The sequence below is a fragment of the Aedes aegypti genome, unplaced genomic scaffold (genome assembly GCF_002204515.2).
Source record: "Aedes aegypti strain LVP_AGWG unplaced genomic scaffold, AaegL5.0 Primary Assembly AGWG_AaegL5_hic_scaff_1585_43_PBJ_arrow, whole genome shotgun sequence".
In the NCBI taxonomy this organism is placed as follows: Eukaryota; Metazoa; Arthropoda; class Insecta; order Diptera; family Culicidae; genus Aedes; species Aedes aegypti.
This window is the reverse complement of record NW_018735036.1, coordinates 24,143-37,989: the sequence shown is the minus strand read 5'-3', so window position 1 is coordinate 37,989 and position 13,847 is coordinate 24,143. Positions and strand designations below refer to the sequence as shown.

Below are 13,847 nucleotides of genomic sequence, written 5' to 3'. Positions count from 1 at the left end.
AAAGAGAGAGATAACTTTATCATGAAATTGACTATCTATTTTCAATAAAAACCATTGCACCATTTACCTTACATATAATTCTTACCAAACTGAACTCACTACACATAAGTTATATTTCGATGCTGAATTTTTTGTTTTTTGTAATGAAAAGTTGCTATTAAAATAGATATCGTTTTTTGACGAAAATTTTGTCATATAAAATAACGGAATTTTCAAGGGATCTTTTTTCTATGAATTCAGAAGGCTTCTAAAGTTTTCATGGATGTAACAGTCAAATTTTTTAATATGAAGACTCTAGTTGGATCAAGAAATAAACTCCACGAGATTTTGCTTAATGCTATAAACGCTTGTTGTTTCTGAAGCTGGCGTTTGAAAATTAGCTAACATTTATTTAGAGGCAATATGAAATAAATTTACTCACAAAGAAGAGAAATAACCAACAAATTACTGGTATAAAATACATAATAGGGTCGATGAAGCCGCATGACTAAAGAACAATTTCGAATAAAATCGAAAAATAAAGCCAGTGGCATTTTTTTACGTCTGAAAGCTTTTTAATCCAACGGTTTTTGTGAAAAAAAAACACAAAAAATACGAAAACAATTTTTTTTTTGTATTTTTCGTCGCTGTGCTACTATAGCCTATAATACAAGCAAAATACAAAATCAAAAATGCGTGTTTTTACATAACTTTTACATTTTTGCTTTAAAAAGGTGGAAATCAAAAGCTTTTTTGATTGAGAATAAAAAAGTTCTTATTTGATTAGTTATTTTGTTTTTATAATTATTATTTTTGTATGAACCGTAGAAAAAAAATAATGGAAATAAGTTTAATGTTCTTGAGAGAACAGATGAAAAATCAAAGAAGGGTGTTTTTTAGAAAATTCCTGGAGAAACATTTTTAAGGAATTCTTTCTGGAACACCGGGGAGGTGTCTCTAAAGCATATTTTTAAAGCCATCTGAAGTAATCACTGGATTGTTTCCTGAGAGCATCTCTATAACGCATTTCTGTAATCAATTCGTAGTCAAATTACCGTGAAGGAATTTCAAGAAGAATATTGCATAAAACCCCAGAGGTATCACTTGGAATATCCGAAGGTTTTCATGCAAAGTTCCAGGATTACTATGATCAGGAGGTTCTTCAAAATCTTCCTGAGGTACAGGTATCAGGTATCAGAAGGCCGGCTCCAAAGGCACGTTCCCCACAGTTGGGAGATTTTGTGCCATCGCCATATTTGAGCCTATTTCATCATCTACCCGATGGGAGAGGAAAGGGAAGGGAAAGATGGGAGGAAATAGGAGTGGGGTCCCTTGAAGAGGGAAGATCGCATAAAGCGAATGAGAGCATGTAGCTCCATACCACAATGGGTTCGAACAGCGCCCTAAAAAGGGCCCTGCAAAACGCATGAGCGTAAAGAGAGCCTATAGCTCATTACCACAGCGGGTTAAGAATAACAGAATGTCCTGAAGATTCAGGCTTCTGTATTCAGTTTCACTTAATAAGTGTTTACCAAGTAATTGGAATCGCATTTGCGCAAAAACTGGACAGTTACATATCAGGTGATACGAAGTTCCATAATCGGAGTCACAACTATCACACACAAATGAGTCAGCACGCTGAATATTTGCCATGTGATAGTTGAGTCGGCAGTGGCCTGTCAACGCTCTGACCAAGAGACTGCAATTCTGCTTTGACAGATTTGTTAAATACTTCGCCACCTTTGGAGATGGCTCAGTAATATACAATTTTGTTTGACGACACGACTCCAAACTATTCCAATATTGCTTGTGCTGAGTTGCCGCCCAAGAGTTTATCTGAAGCTTCACCCAGCACTTCGAAATTGGAATAGCCGGCTCAGGGCCAATGAAGTCATGCGATGCTCCATCGCGAGCTAGCTCATCAGCCAATTCATTTCCAGCGATGGAAGAATGGCCAGGTACCCATACAAGGTTTACAGAGTTGACTGAATTCAGTTCCTCAATTTGAGTTCGACATGCGATAACAAGCTTCGACCTTGAGTTGGCCGAAGCGAGAGCTTTTATAGCAGCCTGACTATCTGAACAGAAGTATATGACTTTACCCATTACGCGCTGTTGAAGTGCTGATTGCACTCCACACATAAGAGCAAATATTTCCGCCTGAAAAACGGTGCAGTTTCTACCAAGTGAGTAAAACTGATTCAGCCTTAGCTCACGAGAATATACTCCTGCACCAGCTCTACCTTCAAGAAGGGAGCCATCAGTGTAACATACTATATTGTTTGATATACTTCTTTCCAAATAGCCAGACGTCCACTCTTCCCGTGAAGGGAATTGTGTGGTAAATGTCCTGTAAGGAAAGTTACAAGCAATTGTGAGATCACTTGGAGCAAGGACAATTTTGTCCCAATTCACCAAAAGTGGAAACAACGAAGTGTGTGTAGATCTACGATTCACTGGATTTTTCTCCAGTAGATCCAGTACCCATAAACGGTAAGAGCAAGAAAGTGCTTCTTGTTTAAGATATATGTGTAGTGGCGCAACGTCGAAAAGGGCCTCGAGCGCTGCTGTGGGAGTTGTAGAGAACGCACCAGACATCGCCATCAAGCACATCCTTTGGAGATGGCCCAATTTTGATTGGATTGTTCTCACTTCGCCCTTTTGCCACCACACAAGACATCCATATGCCAATATTGGTCGAACAACTGTTGTGTAAATCCATTTGATATATTTGGGTTTGAGGCCCCAAGTTTTACCAAAGGTTCGCCGGCATTGACCGAAGGCCATACAAGCTTTTTTGACTCTGAAATCAATGTGAGCTGTCCATAAAAGTTTGGAATCTAGAATGACTCCGACATACTTTACTTGATCAGTCCACATTAATCTCAGTGCCAAAAAGACGTAAAGGTCGAATTCCATCGCGGTTTCGTCTTTCCGTAAAAAGAACAATAGATGTTTTATTCGGGTTTACCGAAAGGCCATATTGGCGACACCAACTCTCGACTACCTGAAGAGCACTTTGCATCAGGTCGAATAGGGTGCTTATGCACATACCAACTATCAGAGCTAGATAGTCGTCGGCAAATCCAAATGTTGGAAAACCGCAATTATTGAGTTGCCTCAATAGCGTATCTGCTACGAGATTCCACAAAAGTGGTGACAAGACTCCCCCTTGGGGGCATCCGCAAACACTCAATTTTCGAATCGCTGCTTGACGCAATGTCGAGAAGAGATGTCGGTTTTTGAGCATTTGATGAATCCAATTGGTAATCATTGTAGGTAGCCCCATGGTTTCGTGCGGCTTCCAATATGGCATCGAAAGACACGTTATCAAAGGCACCCTCAATATCCAAGAAAACACCCAAGCACGATTGCTTCTGAGCGAATGCTTTCTCGATATCGTATACAACTTTGTGTAAAAGAGTCACAGTGGACTTTCCAGATTGGTATGCATGTTGATTGACATGAAGAGGCATGTTTGCCAAATAGACATCAACGGATGTGATGATCGATAATGCGTTCCAGACATTTCAGAAGAAAAGAGGTCAGACTGATTGGTCTAAAACTCTTCGCTTCCTCATACGACGCACGTCCTCCTTTTGGATAAACTTTACAGTAATATCACGCCAGGATTTGGGAATGTACCCGGTAGCAAAACTGCTTACAAGTAGCTTTTTCAAAACATGTTTGATAGACTCAAATCCCTTTTGGAGCAGAACAGGATAAATCCCATCCGCTCCTGGAGATTTGAAAGGAGCAAAACTATTAAGTGCCCATTGAATCGATTCAGTAGTTACGATACTGCGAGCCGAGGCCAGAGACTCGTAACTACATGAAAAGACATTTGGTTCATCCGTAGATGCTACGTCCACACATCCGGGGAAGTGTGTATTGAATAAACATTCTAAAACTTCTTCATCGGAAGAAGTAAAGTCACCATTAGGTAAGCGAATTTCGTTCACTTGGAAATCCTTAGATTTTGCAAGAATTTTGTTCAACCGACTGACTTCACTCAAACTGGAAACATTTGTACAAAGGTTTTTCCAGCCGGATCGTTCAGCAGAACGAAGAGCCTTCTTGTAAGCCTTGCGAGCTGACTTGAACGACTCTGATCCAGCTGAACGGCGTCTGTTCCAACTCCTTCTACATTGTTTCCTGAGTCTAGTCAGATCAGAATTCCACCATGGGGTCCCTCTTGTAGTCTTTACAGACCGCAGAGGACATGCTTCTTCAAAAGCTTCCATAATGTAGGATGTTGTAGTATCAACGGCATCATCCAGATCACTTGGATTTTCAATGGACGGAGAATATCCATGAAATTTGGTCGCAACCAATTCAATGTAGAGTTCCCAGTTTGTTGACCGGGGATTCCTAAAACGCAAAGTCTGCGCAGTTACATTTGAATGTTCAAAGAAGATGTAGCGATGATCAGATAATGATTCCTCATCTGATACATGCCAATTCGTCAACTCGTGACTGATTCTATTCGAGCAGAGCGTTATGTCTAACACTTCTTCTCTATTAGAAACCATGAAGGTTGGGCGATTGCCTATGTTAAGTAATCCAAGGTCTGTACTACTTAAGTATTCCATCAGACTGGAGCCTCTCAAATTGATATCCGAGCTGCCCCAGATGATGTGATGAGCATTGGCATCACTGCCCACAATCAGCGGAAGGCCTTTTGTTACGCAGTGTACGACAACTCGTTTGAAGTCATCCGTTGGGGATGGTTCATCATGTGGTAAATATACCGAACAATAGACGTATTTCCTGTTGAGGTCACCAACAGAAACATCGATTGTGACAGCACATACATCTCTGGTAGTTAACTCAGAAATGAGTGTAGCAACGATTGCTTTATTAACGAGCACGCATGCGCGAGGCATGGAGCGCGAGTTTGCCATTTCAAGCTTGCTAAAAGTAGCAAAAACTGGGTCCACAAGGTTACCTAGATAGAAGTTCCCTCTACGAAAGTAGGGTTCTTGAACTAGCGCCACTTGGGCTGCACCATTTTGCATGAGTCTGCAAAGATTGATCGTTGCTGTTCTTTTATGCTGAAGATTGATCTGAGCTAACCTAACCGTAGCCACTACCCAAACTAGGCAGGATTAAGCTTTTTGCAATCTCAGCACGAAAAAGACCAGCAACGAAAAAACCAGATCGGTATCTATTTAAAGTCGCCAAAGGCGAATGAGCACAGAATACACTGTGTAAAACGCATAATGCGAATCCATATAGGTGATAATTTAAATTAAATGTCAACATATTCATAATCCCACCCTTATTAAGCCTCAGGATAGAGACTGAAGAAGGGCAGCCGATTATCTCGGAGAAACACAAGGTCACCTGCACCATTGCTCCGGGTAGCACAGGAAGGACTCAATACTGTGGAGGGCGCCCTGGTACCCCACAGGCTCCGTTTGCGGTTAGGTTTTATTTAGACCCCCCTAACCATTCATTCTTAGGCACGGTACGCATCACACCATAAATTAGGGGTCACCTGTGAGGTGGACTTTTACCACCGGAACAGGCAGTCCGTAGTGTTGATTCTTAGCCAGTTGAAACAACCGCTACCGACACTACGCGGCTATCTAGGCTGCTCGGGAAAAGGAGGTTAATATTGATGATTAACTCCTGACGGGCCCAAGCAGCCACTTGTTTCCTGAGAGCATCTCTATACGCATTTCTGTATCAATTCGTAGTCAAATTACCGTGAAGGAATTTCAAGAAGAATATTGCATAAAACCCCAGAGGTATCACTTGGAATATCCGAAGGTTTTCATGCAAAGTTCCAGGATTACTATGATCAGGAGGTTCTTCAAATCTTCCTGAAGTACACTTCTGGAGGAAGAAATTCCAGATAGAACTCATCTAGAATTTCCAAAATGAATTCTAGAAGGAACAACTTAAAAAGTTCTCATAGAACTTTTGCAATAATTTCAGAACCACTTAATGTGGAAATACCTAAACAAGTCCTTGGAAAATACAAAAGTGTGTTCTACAGAAATAAAAATATTTTTTTTGTTGAAGATTTCCAGACAAACTTCCTGGAGGTATTTCAATGTAACTTTTGGAGAAACTCCAGAATGTAGGTTTGGTCGGAATTCACATTTTATAAACCCAAACCCACCAGACATATTTTATTTTTTTATAACCCGGGCCCGACCCAAACCCGAAATAATAATTTGTTTCCAAACTAAAACCCTAAATTTTCTGGAAGCCACTTTTGACAAAAATCCTTCTAAAAGCCCTGTTTGAAATTACTAGTAAATTAAACTTTTCTGACATACGTTGGAGTACGCTTGAGAGAGTTTTTTTCAATTCTTATTAGCAGAAAATGTTCGTTGACGATTGTTGCTCTGTTCATAATGATCACCAAAGACGACTCAAACCCGACCGAAACCTAACATTTTCCAAGCCGAACCCCGACCTAAATCTCTTATAATCGACCCGAACCTGAACTTATTTATTTTAAACGCGAACCCGTCGGGTTGTAAACCCGAGACCCGACTATCTCTAGCATTCCAGAAATAAAAATTGGGAGATCAAGAAACTCCCAGATTATTTTTTGAAAAAAACCTTCTTGCAGTTCCTTGAATAATTCTTGAAATCATTCCTGAAGCGATCCTCAAACGAATTACTATGTTGTTGTTTTGAGTTATCTCCAGTATAATTCCTTGTAATTTTTTTCGTGAAAAAGAGTAGAAAATTGCTTTAGCAATCTCTATTGAAAGTTCTGGAAATGCTGCTTGTGATTTTGAAAAGAACCTTTACGACTTAGAAATGCACATAATGATCAATTGGAAAGAAAACCACTCGGTTAATAACAGTGGAAGTACTAGCATTTAGCTGAGGATCAGGTTCATGTTGAAACGTAACACTAGAAAAAAAAATCTCTCAAAAAATATGAGATTTATCTAGAGGAAAAAAATTCGTTTCATAGACTTTCTAGCAAGGCACATTATGCAAAACTATGTTCTACGCGATTATAATATTCCTACATATCATATCATATGCCAGCCGTAGCGGTAATTCCGTGAACCATGCTGTTGATCGTGGGTTCAAAATCCCGCCAATTGAAGGTCGTTTAGGGTTATACATTTTCTCTAATATCCACCGCATTGAGAAATTGACCTAAGACCTCGCTTGTGCTGTGTAATACGAGCGAGGTTTACGAGGTTACATTACAAGTACAACATTACAACGACGCGCGTGGTGCGTGAAAAGAGGTTGTCCATGAATCACGTGATTTATACAAAAACATAAAATAGAATTTGTTTGTACCGTGTTCATTGGCCACACCTCCCTTCCCCTATATGGTTCCTTAAAAACCGACCTCTCCCCCTGTATGACACCCTCGCCCATCTTTATGTATCGCTTACAATATGGGTCAAGATTATTAATCCCTATATCCCACATGTAATTCAAGTATAAAGGACTTATAATAGCATAATAATGCATTAAAAGTGCAACGTCATACACGAGAAATGCCACAAATTGAGTTCTCGCTGCACGCGCACGCACACCCCCATCCGCTCTGCACCGTAGCTCAGCTACTAGTGCGAAGAATTTAAAGGGATCGGTCGTTATAAACACACATTCGCATACTACGACAGTCATGTGGCGCACGCATTGAATCTGTATGCGCAACTGTTTACAAACCAAATGCCGCAGCGAAGATGACATGGCGCAAATTGCAAAGCGAGTTTCATTTTCCTTCGGCTTCGGCACGACCAACATCCGTCGTCACCGTCCACTTCATTCCCACGCGAAGGCAGCAATCAACGAACATACGAACGAATAGGGTAAACCGGCAATTATTTGATTGATTTATTACTGTTTGGTGCACAACATTAAAAGTGATATTGTGGACAAATCTACAAAACATACAATGTTGCTCCCAAAGAAACTTTGGCAACTAACAAGATAATGCATATTTTGTAGAAGAACTTTTTTAAAGGAAGTTTCATTATTATATTAAGTTTCATGAAAAATACCTGAAAAAATGCTGATTTTTTCGTCACTTTTTGCAAACTTTTCATTATTTATGCATGTTAACCATTTTCTACAAAATTCATGTCAAAGAAGCTAAGAAAGATGAGGTCATAAGCTTTCGATTCGTGCGCAGAGATTGAATGTACGACTAATAGTTATTTAGATATGGAGCGTCAAAGATGATAAAATTGAAAAATTTTAAATTGTGATTAATTCACTTAGCAGTGACTTGCGACCCTATGTTCCTTAGACACTTTTTCATAACTCGTGGAGATCTATCTACCCTCAAAATTCTTAAAATCCGGAACCAAACACCCTGTATATGAACGCATATCGCCTCCACTTTTGTATGTAGAAGGCCTTTTCGCGACATCTTTTAAGTGAAATTTTGCACATACAAAGCCTCCAGGTGATTTCGTTATACGTATATTTTGGTTGTCTGTTTTTCATTCAGAAGTTTTTAAAGGTTTCATACTGGTTTTGATGCAAGCAACTAACCAGAAATTGCTGTAGAGATTTCTCCATTCATTTCTGGAAGATATTTTTATAATTACTTATGCATCAGTTGGAAGAATTTTTTTCAGCAACCCTTGTGTTTTGTGATTTTTTTGAGCAAAATAGTAGTAGTAATAATTAAATTTCTAGAAGAGTGGTACTTCTTCTTATTCTTGGCATTAACGTCCCCACTGGGATAGAGCTGGCTACTCAGCGTAGTATTCTAAGTACTTCCATAGTTATTAACTGAGAGTTTTCTTTGCCTTCGTTGCCATTTTCGCATTCGTATATCGTGTGACAGGTACGATTATACTGCATGACCAGGGAAATCAGGGAAATTTCCATTACGAAAAGATCCTGGACCGACCGGGAATCGAATCCAGACACCTTCAGCATGGCTTTGCTTTGTAGCCGCAGACTCTAACCACTCGGCTAAGGAAGGCCCCACGAGTGGTACTATTAACGGGATTCCAAGAGAAATTTCTGTCAAAATAACTGTGTTATTTAAAGACATTTTTCAAGGATTTTTCGAGGCACTTTCTTTAACTCTTCTAATATCCTAAAACTTTTGGTGCAGGAATGTTTTCTGGAATTAATCGGTTTTAAAGATTTCTTTGGACTATTTCTCTAGTATTGAAAATTACTTCAGAAGTTACTGGTAAATTCCACAATAAGACCGGAACAAATAATAAATTTTCTGTTTTTACTTTGCATCAAAATGTGTCGAGAGTTGCGACAATAACAAAATAAATAAATTTGATTTTCAGGTAAATTCATCATCTTTTATTCCCATATGCTGCAAAATCATGTTTTGCCACATGTACTCGTAAAATCAAAATGTTTTGAACAATAATCACGTCAGTGGATTTTATTTCATAAGATCGATCATCCTACAGATTTCAACTGTAATCTTGAGTTTTGTTGAGATAAAGTTTGTACATTTATTTTGTAATGCAGTAGATTTTTTGACTACAGCTCACATTATCTTCTAGCCTTTTAAAATATTAAATTGATCAAAATCAGCAGGAACAATTTTAAAACTGTGTTCTAACTAATTACAATTTTCATAGCACTGACAACATGTTTTACTTTGATGCAACTTGAAATCAATTGTAGATTATTTTCACCTGATTTAACCTTTCGGTCGTCGCGCGAATTTTTGTAACGCGAGTAGTCGCGCGTTGTACTTTGTACAACACCCTTGGTTTACCGAATATCCCAGGAGTATGAACACTTAGAAAGATGACGTCTTCGGCAAAATTGTTCAGTAGCTCAAGGTGCTATTATTATTTGAGCCATGAAATTCGGAATTTTCCCGCTAGGCGGCGCTAGTGAGCATATAACTTTTGTGTCGCAGATCTCAGGATCCTGACCACTTAGAAAGATGGCGTCTTCGGCAAAGTTGTTTAGTATGTTAAGGACTATCATTGTTCAAGCTAGTTGATTCAAAATTTTGCCACTAGGCGGCGCTAGTGAGCATGAATCTTTTGTTTGCTGATATCTCAGGAGTCTGACCACTTAGAAAGATAGTGGCTTCGGCAAAGTAGTTCAGTGCGAGTTCATAGCTGTTATGAACAGCTTAAAGAGAGAACCGCTCTCCTAGTGCATTCGACCGACAACAACCATCGTTTCTTTTTGGATGGAGTGGAGATATTAGATTGCCATAGGCGATACTCCGCTCTCCCCGTTTTGGAAGTTTGCCATATCATCAACACGGACAAAACGGTAAACAAACGAAAGCGACTGTGATAGTTTAAGTACGACATATGCAGGAATTTTGCACACACTCAAAGCAAAAATCAAAACAAACCATGTAGATACCCGAGCAGAAGAAAATAACTTCTGAATACCAAACTAAGGTATTCCATACCAGATAATTTCCAATACTTACAACCTGGATGAGGTATGAATGAGCCCTGCATAAGAGGTAAAATACCTCAAATAATATCTCAAGCATATTATACGAACACCAAACTGATAACTAGATTAGGTATTGTAATACCTCAATAATACTTGATGGATTTTCATATAAAAGTGAAATTTTTCAATAGTAGTTCAATACCTCCAGCAGACCTTAATAGCTGTTTAATACCTCAATGAAGTATTTTTAATTGTTTAAAGATTTTTTTCAATACCATTATAATACCAAATTGAGGTAATGACAACTGAACAATACCTAATTTTGGTATGATACCAAAATATGGTATGCATAAGTTATTGGGGAGTTATTTGTTCCTCCTCGGGTAGACAGACAATAAGTAATCAGACAAACACTAACGAAAATGATAATGACACCCAATAGACTATTTCAACCCACTTAACTTGCATACAATATTAGGCACCCATCTCAACCTTTATTAAAGAATCAATACAAAATGACGGTTGAAATAACTCACTGTTTTAGAGAAGCAAACTGAGTAGTGAACCGTAGTCCAAGTTTTCCGTCTGTAAACCTATTAAATAGTTAGTTAATGTCTTTAGTGTTGTAAAATTTAAATTGTGAAATGTGTCTGTTTGTTGAATAATTTTTAGGAAATTGATGAAGATCAAATACTTCACCCAAATCCATGAAACACAACCACCAGACAAAGAACAAATTTTCTGTAAGTAACAGTGTCTTTTCGTTAAAATTATGTATGTAACGTTGTCCAATTTGTTCCTTTAGAACCCTTGAAAACGATTGAAAATACAATCGAAACGTTGGGCGTAGAAGAAATATTTTAGTTCTGATTGCCTTTGAGACTGAAAGCCGCTAAAAAAATCCCCGGTGTGACGTAGTCCTACGTCAAAAAAAAATGACGTTATATTGAGTAATATTTTCAAAAGTGGCTATGGGACCGTCTACTGTTTTCAGAAGTTATACACTAATTTCAAGTTTAAATCATTTAATATGATAACATCTGCCATGATTCCAAATGAAACTCATACGCGGAGCGGTTTAGGATCAATGAAGTTGTCTACGGCCGCGATATCAACGAAGCACAAGGAAGAAGGGTTCGAACTCATTAGAGCACCCTGTTGTAGGCTGCCTCCATCTATTGGTGATGGAACGAACGAAATTAGCATAATTACGGGGGTGTCTGTGCGGGCTAGCTGCCACTAGACGAATAGTGCGAATCACTGCTGCCATGATCATCTAACTTACTTGGTGGGCTGGGGTCGATCCAGCTTTTCATGCACCGGCTCACAAAAACACACGTATAAAATTAAATTTTAATTATACGAGCTTAATAATTTGCTTCGATGTTCTGGTAGCTGGTGTAGATTCTGCTGCTCAGGGATGCAGTGGGCGATATTTTCCGCGAATGGGGTGTATTTTCCCGGTTGGCCACACGATGCCAGTCAAACAAGGGGACAAATGATGCGGCGGATTTCGGCGTTGGTTGGGTTGAGGTAGATGATGCTCACAAGCCCGGAAACAGGATGAATATTTATAGTTCTGCTACCGACGCAACGCCATTGCACAGATTCCGGAAGCTAAAAACCGTGAGGACAAATGATAACGAATGGAAACACAAGAAGAGGTTGCATCAGTCTGGGAACCGGAATATGGAATTAGAGAGGAAAATGAGCTTAATTTAATGGATCCGGTAGTGTTTCCGGAAAGTTTTCGGGTTGTAGCGAAAAGTTTTGCTGTTGTATTTCTTTATTAATGAGAAGGTTTAGCGTTGTTTTCACTGAGGATGACACTAGTTTGTTCGAAGCAGCGGCAGCATGTGAAATCCCGTATATTTGATTTGGATTGAAAAGTGTGTTGATTGCCTTAGTCACCGATTATTTGCCACATCTCTTCATAACTTTATCGTCACATAGAGCGACACTTCGTGGATTACAAACGCAAATATTACCACATTCATCTTTGAATACAACTTTCGGATTGCATACCATCTCGGGATGTTTGTTTGAATCAATATCTGAAAAAGATAATCGGCTTTTCATTCTATTGAAACTAAATCATGATTATAGAATCAATACTTACGTGGTTCAATCAGCCCAAAATAACTGGAAAACAGAATAAAACAAAGTATGACGCGATTTTTCCGATGGTCCATTCCGAATATTCGAACCAATCTGATTGATGGCTGCCAGTGCATATGAGCATTTTAATAATGCGAATCAAATCTCCATGAAAAATTATTTTGTTCTACCAAAGGCAAAAATAATGCGATTGGGGGCGCTTTATCCACTCACATTACTGCTCTTTCACGAAAAATATTCGCATTCTGAAACGTCATCTTGCGTTTTACACAAACAACGTTCCGGCTCTAACGGAAGCCCACAAATGTTTTCTTCCAGGAATTGAGGAGCAGGCATAGGGAGGGTGTGTGCTATCAAATGTGGATAATGATTAGACCGTTGGATTTTATTTTGGTAACAAAATGACGAACCTCCTTGCAGCAAATAGCAGCTGTGAATGAATAAAATCGAAAACAAATATATTATCTTCATGTTGGACGACTGGACTGGCAACAAGTGTTACGATGAGGAGTCCATTTAAACTGCAAATATCGAGCGGCATGACAAAGACGGAACACTGAAAAGCGATACTAATAGTATTTGTAAACGCCAGTAATTGTCGGCATCACTGTGAATATTCATTTTATCGTAAGAGTCCTATAATTGAGAGTCACCATGGGCGTAGACATAGGGAGGCAGGGGAGGGACGTTATTGTTATATAGTACATAACTCAATGCAAAACGCGAATTTTGCAACACTGGTCGTAATCATCTAACTCAGGAAGCTTCATATATGCCAGATATATTAAGGCACAAGTCAAAATGATGCAAAGGTGAAAACTGGAAAAGCAGTTTTTTGCGTTAACATCAACAAATAAAAAAAAAAACAAAAACACAGCAGTTGTTCGGAGCTGGTTCTCAGGATTCGTGGTTCACTCACGGCGTAAAGTGATCTTTGGATTTGAATTCAGTATCGAAAACGAAAACGAATTTCTAGTGGTAGGTGATTTTCACAGTACTGAGGGTACTCGTATGATTATTGCGAGCGATAGCTGTTCATATGTGTACTGTTTGAACGGTTTTATTGAACTGCTTTGAATTCGAACTGCCGATACTGGCGATCGGTAGTGAGAGTTACAGTGAGAGGCAAAATAAAGTGCCCACCTTACCAGTTTTCGAATTTCTCTCATTGATTTGGTTCAAATTAAAGTTAACACACCTAAATCTTTTGTGATATTTTATTTTTGATGTTCTTTTAAAGTTGCACTTACGAAATTTTGATTAAAAAAAGAATTTTACTTAAAGAAAAAGAAAATCAATTTGTATTGAAAAAAAAGTAGTGACAAAAATAAGTGCCCACTTCCTTCTTGGCCCCAGAAAAGATGATTTAAGAAAAATAAAAAGCAATTTAATAGTTAATG

The 13,847-nt window shown here is 38.8% G+C and overlaps 1 long non-coding RNA gene across 2 annotated transcripts; it reads right to left on the bottom strand.

Annotated features, from left to right (window-relative positions):
* Positions 1-12,084: 12,084 nt before the first annotated feature.
* LOC110680565 lies at positions 12,085-13,008 on the bottom strand. 2 transcript variants are annotated; one of them, XR_002502924.1, is made up of 4 exons: positions 12,858-13,004; positions 12,661-12,797; positions 12,449-12,551; positions 12,085-12,383 (listed from the first exon to the last, which is right to left on the bottom strand). It is a non-coding gene; the product is annotated as an uncharacterized LOC110680565 (long non-coding RNA). The 2 variants fall into 2 exon arrangements; XR_002502923.1 differs by having other exon boundaries at positions 12,449-12,797; positions 12,858-13,008.
* Between the last annotated feature and the right edge of the window lie 839 nt (positions 13,009-13,847).